Genomic DNA, 19,417 nt, shown 5'->3' with positions numbered 1-19,417 from the left:
AGATGATGACAAGATTACCCTTGCAGAAAATCAAGCCGCCAGAAAGATTAAGCAGAAGAGAGCAGCAGTTAAGCAGGCTAAGAGGTTAAGAGCTCTTAAGAACGTTGGGTAATGATAAGGCCCAGGGATCTTGGGACAGTAGTTAGTCTAGGAAGAGTTCCACATGGAAAGAACGCAAAGCAGTTGACTCAGTTCTCAAGTCGTTTGTGTGTAAACTGTCCAACTGCTGGACTACGTGGTTTACAGATAACCAAGCAGTTGTGCGAATAGCAGCACATGGAAGTATGAACCCTGAACTTCAGGAGATAGGCCTCAGCATTTTGGAGTACTAATATTCGCATAGATATGGAGTGGATTTCAAGGTCCCCAAACCAAAAAGCTGATATGCTAAGTAGGCAAACGGATCAGGACAACTGGGGTATATCTGATCAAGTACTGTATTCTCATTTTTTGTGGAGGCCTCATACAGTAGACAGGTTTGCCACAATAAAAAAGTCGCAAGGTTTAATTCTAGATACCATAATCCAGGTTGTGAAACAGTAGATGCTTTCACTGTAGACTGGAAAAAAGAAAACAATTGGGTTGTACCCCCAATTGCCTTGACACCCAGAGTTATCAAGCGCATGGAAAGTACCAAGGCAGTTGGTGCTTTGATTAACCCATGCTGGTTTTGGCACCATACTGGCCAACCTTATTCCCAGATGGTTATAATCTAGAGAAACCAGTACAACTAGCATATGAAATTCCTAGAAACTGGCAGATATTTGTTCCCAGAAGACGTGGCAATGTTAAGTTTACAGAGAAATTACTCAAAGTGAAATACTTGCATTAGGGTTAGATTTCTCATGTCTAAATTAGAAATAGTAATAATGACAGTTTTGTAGTCTCTGTGCAGATCATGACAGTTTTGTTGTCTCTGTGCGGATCATGACAGTTTAGTTGTCTCTGTGCGGATCATGACAGTTTTGTTGTCTCTATGCGGATCATGACAGTTTTGTTGTCTCTGTGCGGATCATGACAGTTTTGTTGTCTCTGTGCAGATCATGACAGTTTTGTTGTCTCTGTGCAGATCATGACAGTTTTGTTGTCTCTGTGCAGATCATGACAGTTTTGTTGTCTCTGTGCGGATCATGACAGTTTTGTTGTCTCTGTGCGGATCATGACAGTTTTGTTGTCTCTATGCAGATCATATTCAGCAATGACATTTGGGCTTCAAGTATGGAAGAGGAATCACCAGAATTGAGGCATTCAGCAGCTCAGCTTCTGAGTGTAATGCTGGACTTACATGTAAGGGAGGAAAGGGAAGCTGTACTTGGGAGCTTTCTTACAGTGGTCAGATTGGGCTAGGGGAATAGAAAAAGCACATACACACAGGCCCCTTTGATTATTTAACTCATTTAAGTAAAACGTGTAATTCCCCAGCACCAATTATTAAGGAGGTAACATCCATATCTTGGGCACACAAAATGGCTGGAATTGACGATCCCACGGTCTTTTTACTAGTAAAGTTTACTCTAGAAGGTCTAGAAAAGGCTGGTACCTCGCTTCAGTTCTGAAGGAATGATAGATTCTTACTTGTATAATGCAAACAAAGAGGCAGATCTTATGACCTTGAGATCAGTTACAATGTGTCTTTCGGCATACACAGGTTTTTTTCCGATTTAGTGAACTGGTTCATGTCAAGCTTTCTCATGTTTCTGTGGTGGTCAGACTTTGTTAACTCTAGGAGTCTCTCAGATTTCCACACCACACACTTTCGCACAAACCTTGAGTGTTCCTACTCGTTCAACACAGTCCCGACATAATATTTAAATTGTTACATTTTCTGTGTAAAGTGGCCCCAGTGATTGTTCATGGTCATAAGTATAAATTAACCATATCCTCATCAATATTAGTCTGCAACAATGGGTTCTAGTCCATTAGTTTGTACCAGACATGAAGGTATTCTTGTACGCTACACTTATGTGACGTACTTCTCTGTGGTGTACGTGACAATTTACCTTTCTCTAGCAGGAGTTTGCTCTGTCAGAACGTAAGTTCAATTTTGTCATAAACGTTTTGCAACGTTTATCGTTCATTTACCATTACGCACATTTCTGGCCTGTTCGCATTGACAGATTTGTCTCGTAGTACGTGTGGGCCCAGTGTGAGCTCCAAGTCAGTTCAAAACTTTGTCATTTGAACTGGATTCATTAGTTGCATTTTCATGAAAGTTTTGTGGAAAGTTTGACCATGCACGAAGCATAACGACTGTTTTATGTTTGGATTCAATGACTATTACATATACTGAATTGTTTCATTGTGTGGTCTTTACACAGCTGAACTCTGTAGAGAGAGCAGGTTGCACCAGGCCCTTTTATCCTTTAGCCTATCCTTTAATATTTCCAAGTACACATGTAGGTCACTTGGGAGACATTTTGTGGTAAATTTTTCAACATTAGGGAGACATCGGTCATTAGGGAGACATTGAAATGTCTCCCTAATGCTCCAACTACTAAAAGGAGGAATTTTTTTACGGTCCACATTTTGAGAGATGATAGATTAGGGTCTGAAAGGGAAACATGCAAAGTTTGGTTAAGATCGGATTAGGGAATATTGAATTATGGGATGGTAAAGTTTGAAAATTTTGTTCACATTCCTATGGGAATGTCTCCCAAGTGACCAATTATCCTTTTATCCTTGAATTATCCCTTTGCCCACTGGCTCTGCCATATCTTATGACTTACCTTTTTATTTTTGTAATGATCACACCATAAGCTTTTTTTCATTACAGGTCAATCAATCCATATCACTGTCAACTCCATTTATTAGTATCCGCGATAGTGTAAATTTTCTCAATCTCAATATTGGGACAGTCCCAAATTTCTCAACTTGATTTCAAATAGAAATAAATCAACTCTAATATACAGTGAGAATAATTCTTTGTGCCAGTTATTGATCTTTATTTGGAGTATTTTAATTGCTGAAGCGATCAATACCTAGCTTAAAACTTAAGCGTACCCAACCACCGCAGGGTATCACCACCCAAGTATGAACACGGCATTTCTTTTATTTAGGAGGGTTTTTCTGCTCATTCTGTCAAGCACAACTGACCAGTATTGAGAGGGTAACAAATAGTCATAAATAAGACAGATTCTAGGTATAGTCCAGTAGAGTTGTTCCAGAAATATTTATCTGCAGCTGAAGTTTCTGAATCAGACGCCTTTATTTTTCATGCTCAGTCAAACATCAAAGGCGGGTACAAATTGAGGGGTATTAATCAGCCACACTCAGATTCAAGTGTAAGGGAAGTTATCCTTGAGGTTTTAGCCCTGTGTTTGTTGCAGATATGAAGAGTTTTGGCTTGCATTGCCTCAAATCCAGGGGAGCAACCACTGCTGCCCAAGCGACAGTGCCAGACAGATTGTTTACAAGGCACGGTGGATGGAAATCGGAGTTGGTAAAGGACGGGTACGTTGAGGATCTTTTGGAAGATTTGTTACCGATCTCTAAAGCTGTTGGTTTGTAAGGGTAATTCTTTTGCATGAGGACAGCCCTGTCTGGGGTATACAGTAGCTACAGTAAATTCCGACTAAGTCGGCATCGCGTAACTCGTCATATCGTCTAAGTCATTTCGTATAAGTCGGCATGTTTTTCTAAGTCCCTTCTCCACAAATCCACGGAAATTCTTTTGTGTATGTCAAAATTCGTGCTTCACTATCAGTTTCCTTCGCCGCGGTTGCCAAGAAGTGTCAAGTAACAAGTCCCACTGATGTCTGTTTATTAGCAGCACAGGCCGTGGTTCATAATCGGCCAGCGTGAGTACATCAATACCAGTAACCCCTCAAGTGCTACATGCATGCACTCTGTCCATTTTGGGGGTCGCCTTATTGAACAGAGTCTGGTTCCCTGCCCAAAGATTGCCTGATTGTAAGACAGCAAATGGCGACTTACAGCACAAGTCAGCCTTTGCGTAAGTAGTCATAATTTCTTGTGTCCCAAGAGTGCTGACTTAGCCGGAGTTTACTGTATATTGCATGGAGCAGAGCTACGTTTCTCATTCTTAAATCAGGGTGAGTTTTTCGTAGTAGCCAGTGAGTGTCAGTGCCACTCAATGCAAAGATAAGGAAGTACATGTAATCTCATAAATGTATTGTTCAGGTACCAGAATATTGGTATTGTCCCAGAGAAGTTGAGAGGACACGGGAACACGGATCTCGGGTATGCTTCAGCCCTTTCTCGCCGAGCGTTTATTGCAGCCACAACTTGAGATAACAAATGCAAAATGTTATAGATTAAAAGATATTGCCATAGGGCCCCAAAATCACTTTAAAATCATACAAATGTAAAGGCAACAATATAGTTATTAGTTAAGTACACAGTGCTAACAACATAGCACCACTATCACAAAAGAACTTCTCCGTAGCGTCATGGGTAAGAGATGCTGAATTTAATAATGCATAAGTAACGGGCATGAAACGCCGGATTTTGTGATGCGTGAGCAACGGGCAGGAGACACCAAACCTTTAACTGGTGGCCAGTAACAGAGAGACTGTGTGTGCGGCAAGTCGCCACTGGTAAGTTTGCCCCCACCCCAACCCCGCCAAAGGTAAAGGGGGCCACAGGGGAGAAGCCACCCCGCGATTGGGGCTTTTAGGCCCAAACCAGGACGTGACTCATGCCAAACAAGTTCCAACTTTGTTCTCGAGCCAGCTACACCCCCCACTTACATGGATATAACACCATACGAACATATGCATATACATGTATTATACAAAGGCTAGGGCTTGGAAATTGGGGGACGATGGAGGATGGCCCAGGGTTGTGTTTGAAGAAAGTTTTAGCAGCGACTAAGTTCTGGCCGAACAATTTGTTGCCTAGCTGGGAGAGATGTAAGCCGTCCCGCCAGAAGATGCAATGTTGGCTAGGGTTTATGCTGTCAGAGTGAACTAAGGCAGGGTCATTCCCTAGGTGTCTACACAGCCTATGGGCATATTTATTAAGGGCATAGACATTTCTCTGGCCAACTCCAGAGCGCTCCAGGCCATAGTAAAAAGGTGCAACAGAATATCTGACCATATGATGGTAGTGTTAGGGAGTAAATGGTGAATGCCTTTGAGGCCCTTCTCCAGCCTCTCCCAGATCTCTTTCACCGGCGTGGTGAAGAGGTCATTAGTCCCAATGTGAACCACCAACACATCAGGGGCAGGTGTGTGTGGAAGCTGGGCCCTGACATATGGAAGGAGTGAGGATATTCTGGCTCCCCCGTGCCCAGCCATGTGAGGATTCCAAGAGAAGGTATGTGACCCATGTGTTCTGCTGCCCGGTAGACAATACTGTCCCCAAACCCAAACAAAAAACAAAACCAAAGGAACAGAGGAGCAGACGTCCTACTCGGAGGAGTATAAGTGAGTGTGGGGATTAGGGTTTGGGTTTTCCACCACCCCAGGGTCTTAGTCTGTGACAACAGGATGCCATTCATGGCTGCAGCAGCAGCTGTGCCAATGCGGAAGCTGTGGGTGATAAACACTGGGCCCTGGTGTGACTGGATGGCAGAGGCTTCCTGTGCCCCGCTTGGTCCTCCTGATACTTCCTTTTCTTTCCTCGGCCTCCCATGTTGACAAAGCCGTGGCGGTGTCAAATTCCTCCCCCACATTTAGTGTGGAACGGATCGGAACCGGTAGGGAGTGTACCACTGTCGAGATAATTTCCATACGAAACTTCTTTGGACATATAAATTTGTTCAATGGCTTCAGGTTGATGATAGGACGCAGGAAGAATGTTGAAACGAACCCCACTCCCAGCTGGTCGGGTTGAACATGAACAATAGCCCGTTTTGAAGAAGGGAATTTATCTCCGACTCCAGTGCCACGCATTGGTCCTTGTTGTGGGGAACAGGAGTCGGACGTAGTATCGCCTTGGAAGGCGTGGTCCTTGTAAACCCAAGAGAATATCCTAGGGCGAGAGTTGAAAGGACTCAGCTGTCCGAGGTGATGTTTTTCCAGAACCCTGTTAACAGTTGAACGTGGCCGCCGACGGGTTAAGAAACAGCGGTCACTGAAGGCAAAACAAAGCAGTCATCTGCGACGTCCCCCGAACGAACGGGCAGCGTGCGATGAATTCCTGCGGCGCCGAAAGGTTTGAATCACCTTGGGAATGAGGCGGGATGAGGCCCGGCATTGGCTTGATCATTGAAGAGGCCAGCGAAAAGGGCGATGCATTCGAAAAAGTCTGGCTTGAAGTGGACCCGACTTGGCTGGCATTACGTTACTGAGTTTGCTGCGAAATCAAAGACGGTGGCTCGCAGAAGGATATTTTCTTGGCCGCATTGATCCAGCAAACTTGCCGCCGAATACGACTTCTCCGAACAGCCGCAATTGTTAAAGGCGAGATTTAATTTTCTTTTTTAATTCTAAGGGGTGGGGAATTTTCTTCTCAAGCAGGGGCGATGTATTCCAACAAAAGGAGAAGAAAGGCCGTGCAGCGGAGCCCAAAGCGGGAAGCTTTGTCGAGCTTTGTGAGCGTGGATTCCAGCAGGGACTTGTCTTTATCGTGGTATTTGCCTTAGCAGACTTTTTCCAGAATCAGCAGAGAATTTGTCTTCGGCTGCGTCAAGAAGGTCTGGAACTGACAGGAAATTCTTGAAATCTTCAAGGGAAATGATAAAATACTGTTGCTTGTTTAGGAAGGGCACACTATTGCTTTGACTTAACATGGGACTTGAAGATTTCTACAAATGAGCGGTCAAGCTGGAGTTCAGGAAAAATAGGTCCCATAGACTCCATTTGAGCTGCATGGTGTTTGAACGAGCCATGGTTAGAGTCGTCTTTGGGCGGAGTGGCTGATGGCAGGCCGAGCACTTGAATCATGTCCCGCTGAAGGAGCCAGAGGCGGCCCTCAGACGGAGTGAGGGTATTAACGGAAACAACTTAATCCTCGACTGAAGAAAATGCTGGTTGTGCAGCTAGAGACAGAGCCATACCTCGCTCTGAGGCGCGGGGCCCTCATGGGGGCGGCCCCACTCTCACAGCTCGGAAACGCCCTGCTGTTGCGAGTCTGGTGTAGATCCCCATCCCGTGTCATGTTGACTTGCAGCCGAAGGAGGTGGAAGGGTCTGGTCTGCCAGGAACGGGTCCAGAGCGATGGAAGCCGGTGGTGGTCTGTCATCTACACGACGAGCGATAGAAGTCAGGGCTTCATTAATGGATAGAAAGGCCGACATCCACTGCTCAGAATTAGACCCATGATCAGAGTGGTGTCTCTTCTTAGATTTTGAAGAACTCGATGAAGAGGGGGAACGTTTGCATTTCCCGGTAGCAGGTGACCTGACAGCGGAGTTAGTAGACGGGGCGGTGGGTGGCGGAAGACCTGGGAGCATTCCCGGTCGAAGTCAGCGGGAACTGTAGAGTTCCAGGTGGGAGGACCAGGAGAGATAAGGTCCGATGACCTGGTGATGCCCAGTTGAAAGTCCAAGCCTTGAATGGGCTTCGGCGGTTTGAAGCCCCGGCAGTGTAAAAGCCCAAGAGGCTCCGCACAGCCCGACAAAGAATTGCCCGGCTGCGGGGTATCTTGACTCAGTGGTGCACTAGACGGGGCGGGTCCTGGCATTTGCGGGGAGCCCAACCCGGTGGCTTCGATACCTGGACCGGAAGGAGTATGCCCGGAAACCGCTAGAGAAGTACATGTAGTCTTCTTGGATGAACGGCGGGTGTTCTTCAGAGTCGCCTGGGGGAGTGCTGACTGGAACCCCGCATGGGGTCCTCTTTGCCATGGCGGTTGGAGGGCGTGGCATATGATGATGATAAGGCGGGCCAGTAAGATGTCCACTTGGGGTACTCCCTCAAGAGTCCCGGCTGGCTCGCTAGGCCAGCAATTGACTAAAGAGACAGGGTCCTTGCCAGATCCTGGCAGTGTCCCTGCTGGGGTCTTCCACAGTCAACAACGGAGCTTCCCCATCAGCTCCGTGGGGCTGAACGAACCAGGGGCCTGGCCAGATCCTGGCTGGAACCCCTTGGCCAACGGCAAGGCCTTTTTTTCGTCTAAGTAGCCGGAGAAGACTGGGGAGTATGACAGATCCTAACAGCGACCCCTGAAGTCAACCGACTAAGGCCTAGAATTAACCAGTAAGGTAGACACGGGCATAGCTGAGAAGAACCTCATGGTACTGGCAATAAACACCTGCAGGGTGTACATGTACATGTACATAAGAAAAACAGAAGAAAAACACAAAACTATACAAAAGAAAATACTCTTAATCAACAAAAAGGTAAAAATTCAAGGTACAGTAATACTTTATTCACAAAGGTGATCAAATTGACACAAGACCGTGTAGCGAAAATGGAAGCTCGAAAATCGAAGATGCCTCGAAAGACACGTCTGTTAAGTTACGGCGCTGAGAAAAGAAGGACAACCATGGCGGCGAAGCCGCGTCGAATTGTGGGAGGTCAGGGTGCACTACATAAGATGAAATCCTTTCAGCGAACAATAATACATGTAGGTGCCTGGGAAAATTGCATATGTAGTGACTGTTTGGGTAGGTAGAGCGCAGTAGACTGGCAGACATAACAGGTACAAACCAGCACGCATTTTTTGACTTCTAACTGTATACGCTCGGCAATGAAGGAGAAGTGTGACGTCAGCCAGCGTGACGTACGCAGCGTCTGATTGGTGGGGGTAGCTGCCACCGCTGGGAATGAGCCAAATGCCGTGCGCGTAGCACATTGCAGGTCCGCTGGTATCATAAACACTCTAACCTCCCCCTTGCCCAAAGGGGGCTCGTGGGAACCGTATTAATTTCAAAATCTGTTATTTTTATGCATGCTACAGATGGCAACTGGACACATCAATTTCACATCAAGAAACAGACTGACATGCCATGATAAAAAGTCACTTCTTTTTGAGAAAGTTTGCTGAAAATGAAAAGACAGGCTCTCTGACCTTCAGTTTACACACATGTACATATAGATGTTTCAGTTGTAAGACAAATTTCACTACCAGAGATCATCTGCATGTTTTCTTCAAAGATTTGAGCAGCACTGGCCTTAACAATGCAACAGACCAGAATGAAAACCATTGTCCGAGCAGTGTCTATTCCCTGCCTAGATATACATGTACAACAACAAGGAGCTTTCCATACCAATCACCTGATAAAAATAATTCAGTATTTAGAAATTTCCAGTAAACAATTCTCAGAAATTAGTAATGATATGCACCTTCGACCAAAAAACACTGCTGCATATGATGTCACCCGGGAGGAAATTGCCGTTATGTACTTTACAATTAAAATTTTCTCAGAGAAAGTGCTTTTAGTACAAGTCATAGCATGGAAAATCCCCAGCAGTAAGTACAAAGTTTCTGGGAATCCCAGGATCAGCAATGACAGTACCCGGTATCTTAGTACACTATTGAAGACAACCCATGTAAGGCAGAAAAAAAAATATTAATCCCATTGAGTGCCACTTTGAGAAAACAGCATCATAAAACAGTGAGAGATGTACATATACATTGTTAAAGCTTTGGACATGAGTTGCAGGGATTGGTGAAGTGAATCCTTTTGGGAGATGACATAGGGTCTCACCACGATCAGACATGCTCACTGGATGCTTGAGAGTGCGTGGAAAATGTTAAATCTGTCACCCAGTGACAACCCTTCCTCTACTTTGTGATCCTTTTGGCGAGATATCTCAAAATCAGGAGGTACATGTATTAATAATATCAATATTCCCACTTTCTAGGCCAATTTAGGACTAAGTTTGGCTCAAAATGGAAGATGAAATGGAATCAGAAACCTCATGGGACCAACGGTGACGGTCTAAACCAATATCCCATAATGACCCTCTCAATAATAATGATCAACCTAGATCACCACTAGACAGATTAATTAGTCAAGCTCAGAATGAATCACAACCTCAAACTAAAAGCCGTAAATGACCAAAACACATCATACAGTGATGTCTACATGGACTCAGACCTCCACAAATATCCCAACCTACATGTACATGTACATGTACATGTACATGTATGTCATTTTACCCAGAGCCGAAATACCAAGAGGCAACCTACATGTATCAGTACACTAGTCATCATCAATTTCCTAGATGTCAAACTTGCGAATGGGCAGTTCTACGGAAACATCAACCTCTGGGCCAAATTATATATCATTTTGAAGCTAATGGTGTATACTTTCATGAAACATACTTCATTTCTAACAACATTCAAGAATTTGGCTTTTATATGATACTGAAAAATTGGTTTTAAATACCGAGAAATTGGGGAAAATATTTCCCCTCTGAAAGATTTTCTGTTTTTTAGCCTGATAATTTTTTGTTCCAGTTTTGTTACAGTTTGAAGAGTGCCCCAATAAGTAAACAATGAGAGAAATGAATTTTCATTTTCTTTTTGAAATTCTATGTAATGTCTTATTTTATAACACTTTTTTATGTACGTCCGACACCAAAAGGACATAGTTTTTTATCCCCTCAGTGCACCCTTTAGCAAAAGACTGCCAAATTTACAATACAATGCTCAATGAGTTCATTCTTTCTAGACATCAGCTTAACTCCCCCAATTATTTTTTCAAATACTCAAAAATTGTGGAATCAATTGTGTACGTCCGACACCCTGTACATGTACGTCCGACACTGTCCTGAAGAACCATGCATTGTTGGCAATGCAATGCTTTTACACTGTACAGAAACCACTACCACCTCATTTGCATACATGGATATGAGGCCCCAACATTTTGTAAAAGTACCAAATATATGTAGGCTTCACTTTTGTTTTTTACTAATTTGCATAAATTTGACTATTTGGACATACACATCCTAATAAGGTTATAATTAGGGCCCAAAGCCATTCCACATGTGTCATGTATAGACAAACATGTGCTTTGCATGTATTCAGAAGTAAGTCATGTCAGTGTGAGCTTTGATGAAAACAAGTAAAGTTCTAGGTGTTGTATACAAGTACATGTAATCCACATCAAGAAAGAAGAATTGTCAAAGACAAAACAAAGGTGTGTTTTTTATACCTTTGTTCAAGGTACATGTAAAATCAATTGGTTTCACTTGGTTTTGCTTGAGGAATTAAAGGGGGTGTTCCACTTGTCTGTGCTTTCCATGGCATATACATGTACAGTATCTATCATAAAACATACAATGTAAGACTGTAGTTTTAAAAGCATTATGCCATTAGTCTTAAATTTCAGTGAAAAGGATAATCTAGCCCATTCCTTTGATTTGGCAATCATCTAAAAGGGTATATACATCTACTCATTTAGCTTCTTTTTGGATTTTACATGTGTACTATAACCTGTGAAGTGTGAACTGGAAATCTTTAAAATTGCAGCTTAGTACACACACAGCATTTGTTTGATTTCAAGGTTCTAAGACCAAGAGACCTTACAGGCACATGTATGCAATTGTCTTTTAATTTGATTTATTTATCCAAAGGATTGTCAACTGTACAAAATTTTTTAGTTTAAATGTTTGACAGTACATGACTTGTTTAAATGAGCAAAATTTGCATAAATACTTCTAGACAATATTTTCCTTCATACTGTTTCACTGAATACCCCATCATCCAATTCCTTTCTAGTTGCTTTTGATGATTTTTGTATGGCTTGGCATTTTTTTTCGGTTCGGAAAGTTTACTAAAGCCTTATGAAGGTATTTACTTTCTCTGAGTACATCCGACACCATGGTGTTATGAGTCAGTTTCTACAAGAATAATAATTCTGAGTGAGAAATTTTGTTATTAAATGAATGTACCAACTAGCTGATGTCCTTAATCAAAATCAAAATCTGCTTCAGGATTATAAGTATAATAACACACACTGTTGAAGTGTCCAAAATGTACATGTACATGTACATGTACGTCTGACACCATGGAACTGCCCTAATGTTAATTCAACCAGAAAAAGCCAAAGCTCTGAATAGTCTTATTGGTAATTTTGTGAAAGCACTGTATGAGTATCACCTAACTGGCTGATATGCAGTTAAGTCACTCTCGTTGCTCTATTAAGTTTTTATTAAGCTTTTACTACGAGTATACTTGTTTCTCGTTTGTGTTTGTGATTGAGCATCTTCTTGCTTTAATTGATGAACTCTCTAAAACTCATACATGTATAATTGTTGATTCTACTGTCCTTTATGTGAAATCCTCTGTTTGAGTGACTACATCATGTCAGCAATGTCACAATGCGTCTTCGGAAGAATCAACTCTTTTGTTCTTCGTATTTATGAAAGTACGGTATCATCGATTCACATCTGTGCCCTGGTACTCTATTATGGAACCGATGCAGTACTAATGGTGTGCTTGACTGTGCTTTCCTGAGTTCTTCGGATTTTACTAATATGGCGTAGTGTGTCATCCATGATTGCCTTGGTTCATCATTGGTTGACTAGTTTCAAGTTATTTCTACTAACACTAACAATGTTGATGTTATAGGAATAACTGAAACTTGGCTGTCTCCTGAAACCCCAAATCAATTGTATACCTTACAAAACTTTTCTGTTATCGAGGTAAAGGTGTGATGGTCGCTCAGGTGATGGGGTGGTGTTGTATACTAAACATCTTTTCAAGCCAAATTGTTGTCAGTACAGATTCCTAATGGAGTGGAGATCCTATGGTCAACAATGAAATCACCCTGACTGCCTCGCCAAATTTCATGTTTGATAGTCTGTATTGTGTACTATCCTCCTCGGAAAAATAATGCACAAGAATATATCGATCATATTGCTTTTACTATTGAGTCTCTTAAGTTGCAATATCCGGATGCTGGTATTTCTATAGCAGGAGATTTCAACGATTTAAATATTCAGTCAATTCTGGATCATATTGATTTCGCACAAGTTGTTAATTGCCCTTCATGGGGTGGTAACATATTGGATAAGATCATAACTAATTATGCCAATTTGTATACCGATATTGACGTCCATGCTCCACTTGGAACGAGCGACCACAACTGCATACTTTGGGTCCCCTATCAGGATACCCATTGTACAAACGTAATGTTACAAACAAAACTTAATGTCCTTTCAAGGAAAGTGGGTTGAGATAATTTGGAAATTGGATAACCCATCATACATGGTGTTTTCAATTGGATGATCCTTCTGAGCAGTGTAGCATGTTACTTAATTCAGTCAAGGAAAAACTTAATACTTACTTGCCAACAAAAACGATCCACCTGCATAGAACTGATAAACCTTGGATTCCCTCCCAGATTAAAGCTTGTATACGCCAGAGACAACAAGCTTTCAGAAAATGGGAATCTTGTTTTATGGCGTCATCTTCGAAATAAAACAATACGTAGCATTTCTAAGGCTAAGGTGACCTACAGTACTTTAGTACCCGGGTTCGTAATTAAAAAACGACCAATCCCACAGCATGGTATAATCAGATTAAAATATTGACTGGTCGTGAGCAAGGTCCTAACCCGACTGTGATCCCTGGTATGGAATTTGGGGACACCCAACATCATTTTCGTTTGCTTGCCGATAGGATTAAGGAATATTTTTGTTCGGTGGCTTCAGATTTACCTCACGCTGACCAGCGTACTTTACTAACGTTCCTTCCAACGAATCAGGATGACTTACCAGAGATCCAACCTCACCAGGTATTTCGATCACTTAAACTTGGTAACTGGTGATGATTTAGCAGTGCGTATTATACACGAGTTCCCATATCAGTTGTGCTATCTGTTAACTCATATTTTGAATACCTCATTTACAAGTGGTCAAGTGCCAAATCAGTGTTGATGTTCTGAGATTGTGCCAATCCCTAAGTCACATCCTGCAACCTTGGAGAACTTAAGACCTATTGCACTGACTAGCCACTTTGCGAAAATTGCGGAATCGGTTATTGCCAAGTGGCTTTTGGAAGACATAGAAATGAGTATAGACAAAAACCAACATGGGAACCGCCGCGGATTGTCGACTTCACATTACCTTACTGGCTTACTTCATGAAATTTATACAAATGCAGAAAATCCTAAGGCAACGTCTACAGTGGTCTTAACAGATTTCTCGAAGGCGTTTGATCACATAGACCATAATGCTATAGTTCAAAAATTATTTCAACTCAATGTAAGGCCTACTATTAGTTGGATTTTGATTTTTTGGATTGTCATCGTCAGTATGTTAAAAATTTCGGGACTACAAGTAGGTCTGAATGGAGTACAGTTCATGCTGGGGTACCTCAGGGTACCGAACTAGGGCCTATTCTATTTTCAATAATGATTAACCCTAACCCCCTAGGCTCCAGCACTAGAAAGCATACTGAACCTCACAAAATCCAACAGGTTCATGTACTTGTCTATGTACTTGTACATGCGCGTTACTGTACCAAACCTGATAAACTTCAACAGAATGAGCCCGTTGGAGTTTGAGTGATATGGTGTGGATGGGACTATGCAGTATAGGATGACTTGCACTGAACAGTACTAAACCTGACAAAATCAAGCATAGTCCAACAATTGGTACAGCAAGCCAGACATTGCACACAGTGACCCGTGTGTGTCCCAACTCACACAGAATCCAACCTGATCTCCCTGGGCCTTTCATCCCAAGTCTCACAAAATTCAACAAGAAGTTCCACAGGTACAGTACCAAACCTGCCAAAACCTCACAAAACCTGCTGTTGGAGTATGGCAGGTTTTGGGCAGTTAGGGTTAATGATGCATTTACCAATTCATCAATATCTGTCTTCAAGTACGCAGATGACTTAACCTTGGTAGATTGTTGGAGTCTCACATGACCGTCTGTTATTCAAGATGTATCGGTATTATAGGATTTGGGGATTGGTCTAATACCAATAATATGAGGTTAACACAAACAAATGCTAGAAAATGACAGTTTCCTTTTTGAAACAACCACGTTTATCAGTACCAATTTTAATTGGAGTTGATCAATTGAAGGAAGTTACTACTGCTAGGATCCTTGGAATTATAGTCCAATGTGACTTAAGGTGGGAGGCACATGTTTATGAAATGATCAGGAAATGTAATGATAAATTATACATGCTAAGATGTCTTAAGCGTTTTGATGTAGCGGTGGCAGACATCATTACTATCTACATGTGTAAGGGTTGTAGTCGGCCAGTATTAGAATATGGTACCGTTGTTTTTAATGGAAACCTGTCAAAAGTCCATGGAAATAGTATTCAATTTATCGAAAAGAGGGCTTGTCGAATTATATTGGGGTGTAATTATTTTTCATACGATCCAGCTTTAAAAACTTGTGATTTACAGTCACTGCAAAATAGAAGGGATAAATTGTGTACAGATTTTACACTGTCTTTGGAGAAAAGCGCAATTGGGACTAAATGGCTTTGTACAAAACAACCAATATCGTATGATCTGAGGAATACTGAGAAATATGTACAATACAGTAGTAAAACTAAATGATTTCAAAATAGTGCAATACCTTCTACATGTATGATAAAAATTTTAAATGAGTTAATTTTTCTTAATATCAGTATTTGTGGTTTACAATTTAAGGTTAAATTTTTTATAATTATTTTGTAATATTTCAATGGTTTTTAAATTGTAAAAACTGTTCAATTCAGCCCAACGGCGGCCATTCATATTTTAATAAACCATAATGAATGAATGGATGAAGGACCAAGGGGGTATTACCGCTAGATGTCATACTCCAGCCCGGGCAAGAAATCTATAAGCCATGTGGCAACATGACCAATGGGCCTCAAAGTTCTACCAAATTTGCTAAATCAAAACCCCAAAGCAAGGCAGTTGTCACTGGAATCCCAATGGAATACCAGAAGCCTGCAAGAAACTGAGAGTTTGGAGGTTAAACGCCTGCTGTGCAGAACATACGGCCAACTGGAAAAAAGTCTCTGTCTGCCTAACTTCAGTACACCCACTCTAACCGGCACATTCCAACAGGGATATGAAAACTTTTGCTTTTTGTACGCTTTTCTTTGCACTGCGTAGATTTTTCCACGACAGATCAGCCAACAACGTATACATGTACATGTACTTTTTCCACTGTGGTACTCAATGTACATGTATGCAGGCTGGTACTGGTACCCATAGCTGGTATGGTACACATGTACATGTAGCCTTGAACTTCATATGACCAGAACAACAAAAGCATATAATGAGTTCAAACTTTGCATTTGTCATGATAAGGAGTGTCCTTACATGCCCGGTAGGTTTTTACAAAATCGAGCAAGGCACCACCGAGTTCTTGGGGAGTGAATCCCCTTCCCCTCCTCTCCCCCCACTGAGTCTGTGACACGGGCCAATATAACCCTGCTCTTTTAGGGTTAAGTATTTTCAGATTAAACAGTGGTACCAGTACATGAGTATGTATAAACTTTTTATGTTCAAAGCTGAGTTATTTACCATCCTCCATTCCTCCAGGCCCTACATGTACAATGGATAAAAAATGTCAAACTTCTTCATTGCTGTGTTTTTAGTGATTGTCTAAGTGCCATACAAGCTACATGTATTTGTAATCCCATACCTCAGAATAAAAATGTTTGTGACATCCAGCTACCTTCATTAACATTCAACATCTGGATAACACTGCGGCCATTGCAGTATTCCAGGTGATGAAAAAGCTGGCAAAATAGCTAAGTTAGGCACTAAAAAGCAAATGTCAGCCACCATATCCCCTTCTCTGACACCAAAATCAAATAAAGTCTTCAATCTGACCTCATACACATGTAGATGAATGGAAAAAAATCCACTTTCAGTTTTGACCCAAACCATACTTGATCATTCTTTCACCCTTACCAACCAGGCCTGTAGGCTGGGAGGTTTGGGGGACCTTCAAACGAACCTCCCGGCTCTCTTCTGAGTTCCGCTCGTCGATTTCTTTTCAATAAATATATATTTTTAATATACCATTTTCGGAATATACGATGCTTATACATGTACATTGATTCTCACACTGAAAATGTCCCTGCGGCTTATACAGCAACATTTGAAGAATGAAATCAATCACTAAACACCAAGCCATGCCTGCGCAGCCTAGCCTGAGCCACTGCCGCATGGCCAGCCATGCCTGCGAAGTGGCGCAGCGCTCCGGGTGCCCTGACAAGTCAGTTATGTTTTCGTTGGTCATCATCGACATGTACAGTGTACATGTACATTAGCTGAACCCCCTTTCACTTCACTTTATTTCCAGATAATATGCAGAGATAACGATGGTACATATTTAGTTGATGGATGGAAACCCCTAAGAAACATACATGTACACTGTACATGTACACATGTACATGTATGCTTGTCGAGTGGAGGCTCCATGGACACACATGACAACACTACAGAAACTACAGACAAACGTTGTTACCAATTAACAGCAAAAAATAAGTACATAGAAAACTAGAGGTTTTGTCTGTCTTAAGGACAGAGCAAAGGACTTTTTCGCATTTTCTTTTTTTCTTAAGAAAAGGGCATTCCTTCATTTGGGATACTACCACACTTTGATTTCTCACTTTTTACTCAAACATCTATCCAAGAGTTCCCAAAGTTTCTAATATTATTTTTGGTGACCCCATTGTGACAAAATATTCGAACCCTTTCGGACCTACTGAAAGAACCCAGGAAAATGGTGTTCCCCAAGGCAGTGTCATTAGTCCTTTGCCTTTCAACATTGCAGTGAACGCTCTTTCCCAGCACCTTCCTAACAGCAAAGTTTCCCAATATGCAGACGACATAGCCACGTGGAAGTCTAACAGGAACATCTCTTACCTCAAGAAAATAATCCAAAATAGTCTTGATAATATTCTCACTTGGTGTGAAAAATGGGGTTTCAAATTATCCTACCCCAGAACTATTGCAGTTCTATTCACGAACAAACAGAAAACCAACATCTCTCTCTCTATCCAGAACCACTCGATCCAATTTTTACAATCAGCCAAATTCCTGGGCGTTACCTTTGACAGCAAACTTACGTGGAAATTACATACATAATATTGTCATGGAATGCAAAAGAAAACTTAACCTCCTGCGCTGTATTAGCGGAACCACGTGGGGCGCTGACTGCAAGACACTTTATCAGTTACACTCAGCTTTAATCAAACCAATTCTTGAATATGGATGTGAAGCTTTCAACTCCGCTTGCACTACCATGAAACAAAAATTGGACAGCATACAATATCAAGCTCTTAAAATCTGTACAGGGGCTCTCCAAGGTACCCCTCTCTTCAAGCTTCAACTAGAATGTGGCGACCCTCCACTGAACCTCCGTCGTCAATTCTTGAGTGACATTTACCAGTTTACAGCATCAAAATGAAGGCTCACAAAAACCATACAAATCAGTATATTGATCAAGATAACTGGCAAAATAATTACTTTAATGAGAAATGGAGTCAAACGCCACACAAAACTCCTTTTGAAGCCAGAACTACTAAATATGATATTGTTACCTTCCCTTTGACTAACAACTTCCCATATTGGCACTATTACAATCCTAACGTAACAGAAATCTTTTCCCAGATCTCATACAATGATGACCCAAACATGCGAGGAAGTATCAGCAAAGAAGTTATTAATACGGTTTGGCACAAATCACTTCGGATCTACATGTACATGTACATGTACATACTGATGGATCTTTTAATCCTGACCTCAACACAGTTGGCTGCAGTCTGCATATCCCCAACTGAACTACTCCAAAAATGTCAGACTTAACAACGGTACCTCTATTTTCACAGCTGAACTTTTCCCCATCCTCTTAGTCATGAAATGGATAGAAACCGTCAATCCACTTCACTCTTGTATATTCAGTGACTGTTTAAGTGCCATCCAAGCTATTGCTAACCCCCTGCCCCAGAATAAGATTGTCTGTGACATTCAACATACCCTCATTAATATTCAGCACCAAGGAAACGTTGTTGTATTCGAACAGATTCCGGGCTATTGTGATATTCCTGGCAATGAAAAAGCTGACAAATTAGCTAAACTAGGAACAAAAAACCAAATGTTGACCATCACATCCCTTTCTCTGACACCGAAATCAAACGCTGTCTTAAAAATGATCTCATACATAAATGGAAAAAGTCTGTCCCAAATATTGACCCTTCTAAGCACCTTCAGCTTGACCCTTCCTTTACCTTTACAAAATGGGGCAAAGGACGTACACAAGAAATTAAACTACATGTACATGTACACTTCCAATAATTTTTGCGATTCTTGCGGCACTATCGATGACGTCAAACATTTCCTGCTTGAGTGTAATAAGTTCAATACACAGAGACAGACCCTCCAGAAAACACTACTTGTATATGTAGGTTTAACTGACGCTCAAATGAATCTCACACAATTGTTAGGGCAAAAACATTTTTCCCATTCAATCCTAAAATACATCCATAATTGTAATGTCAATATCTAACTTCTCCCTTTAGAGTGTTTACTCCTCCTTATTTTGAGATTATTGCGCATGTGCGGGAGAGGGGGACGCCAATGGTTGGC

This window comes from Acanthaster planci, unplaced genomic scaffold (assembly GCF_054643075.1).
Source record: "Acanthaster planci isolate LZ-2023a unplaced genomic scaffold, COTS_SCS Contig145, whole genome shotgun sequence".
Classification (NCBI taxonomy): Eukaryota; Metazoa; Echinodermata; class Asteroidea; order Valvatida; family Acanthasteridae; genus Acanthaster; species Acanthaster planci.
The sequence above is the reverse complement of the archived record's forward strand: the minus strand, read 5'-3'. Positions refer to the sequence as shown.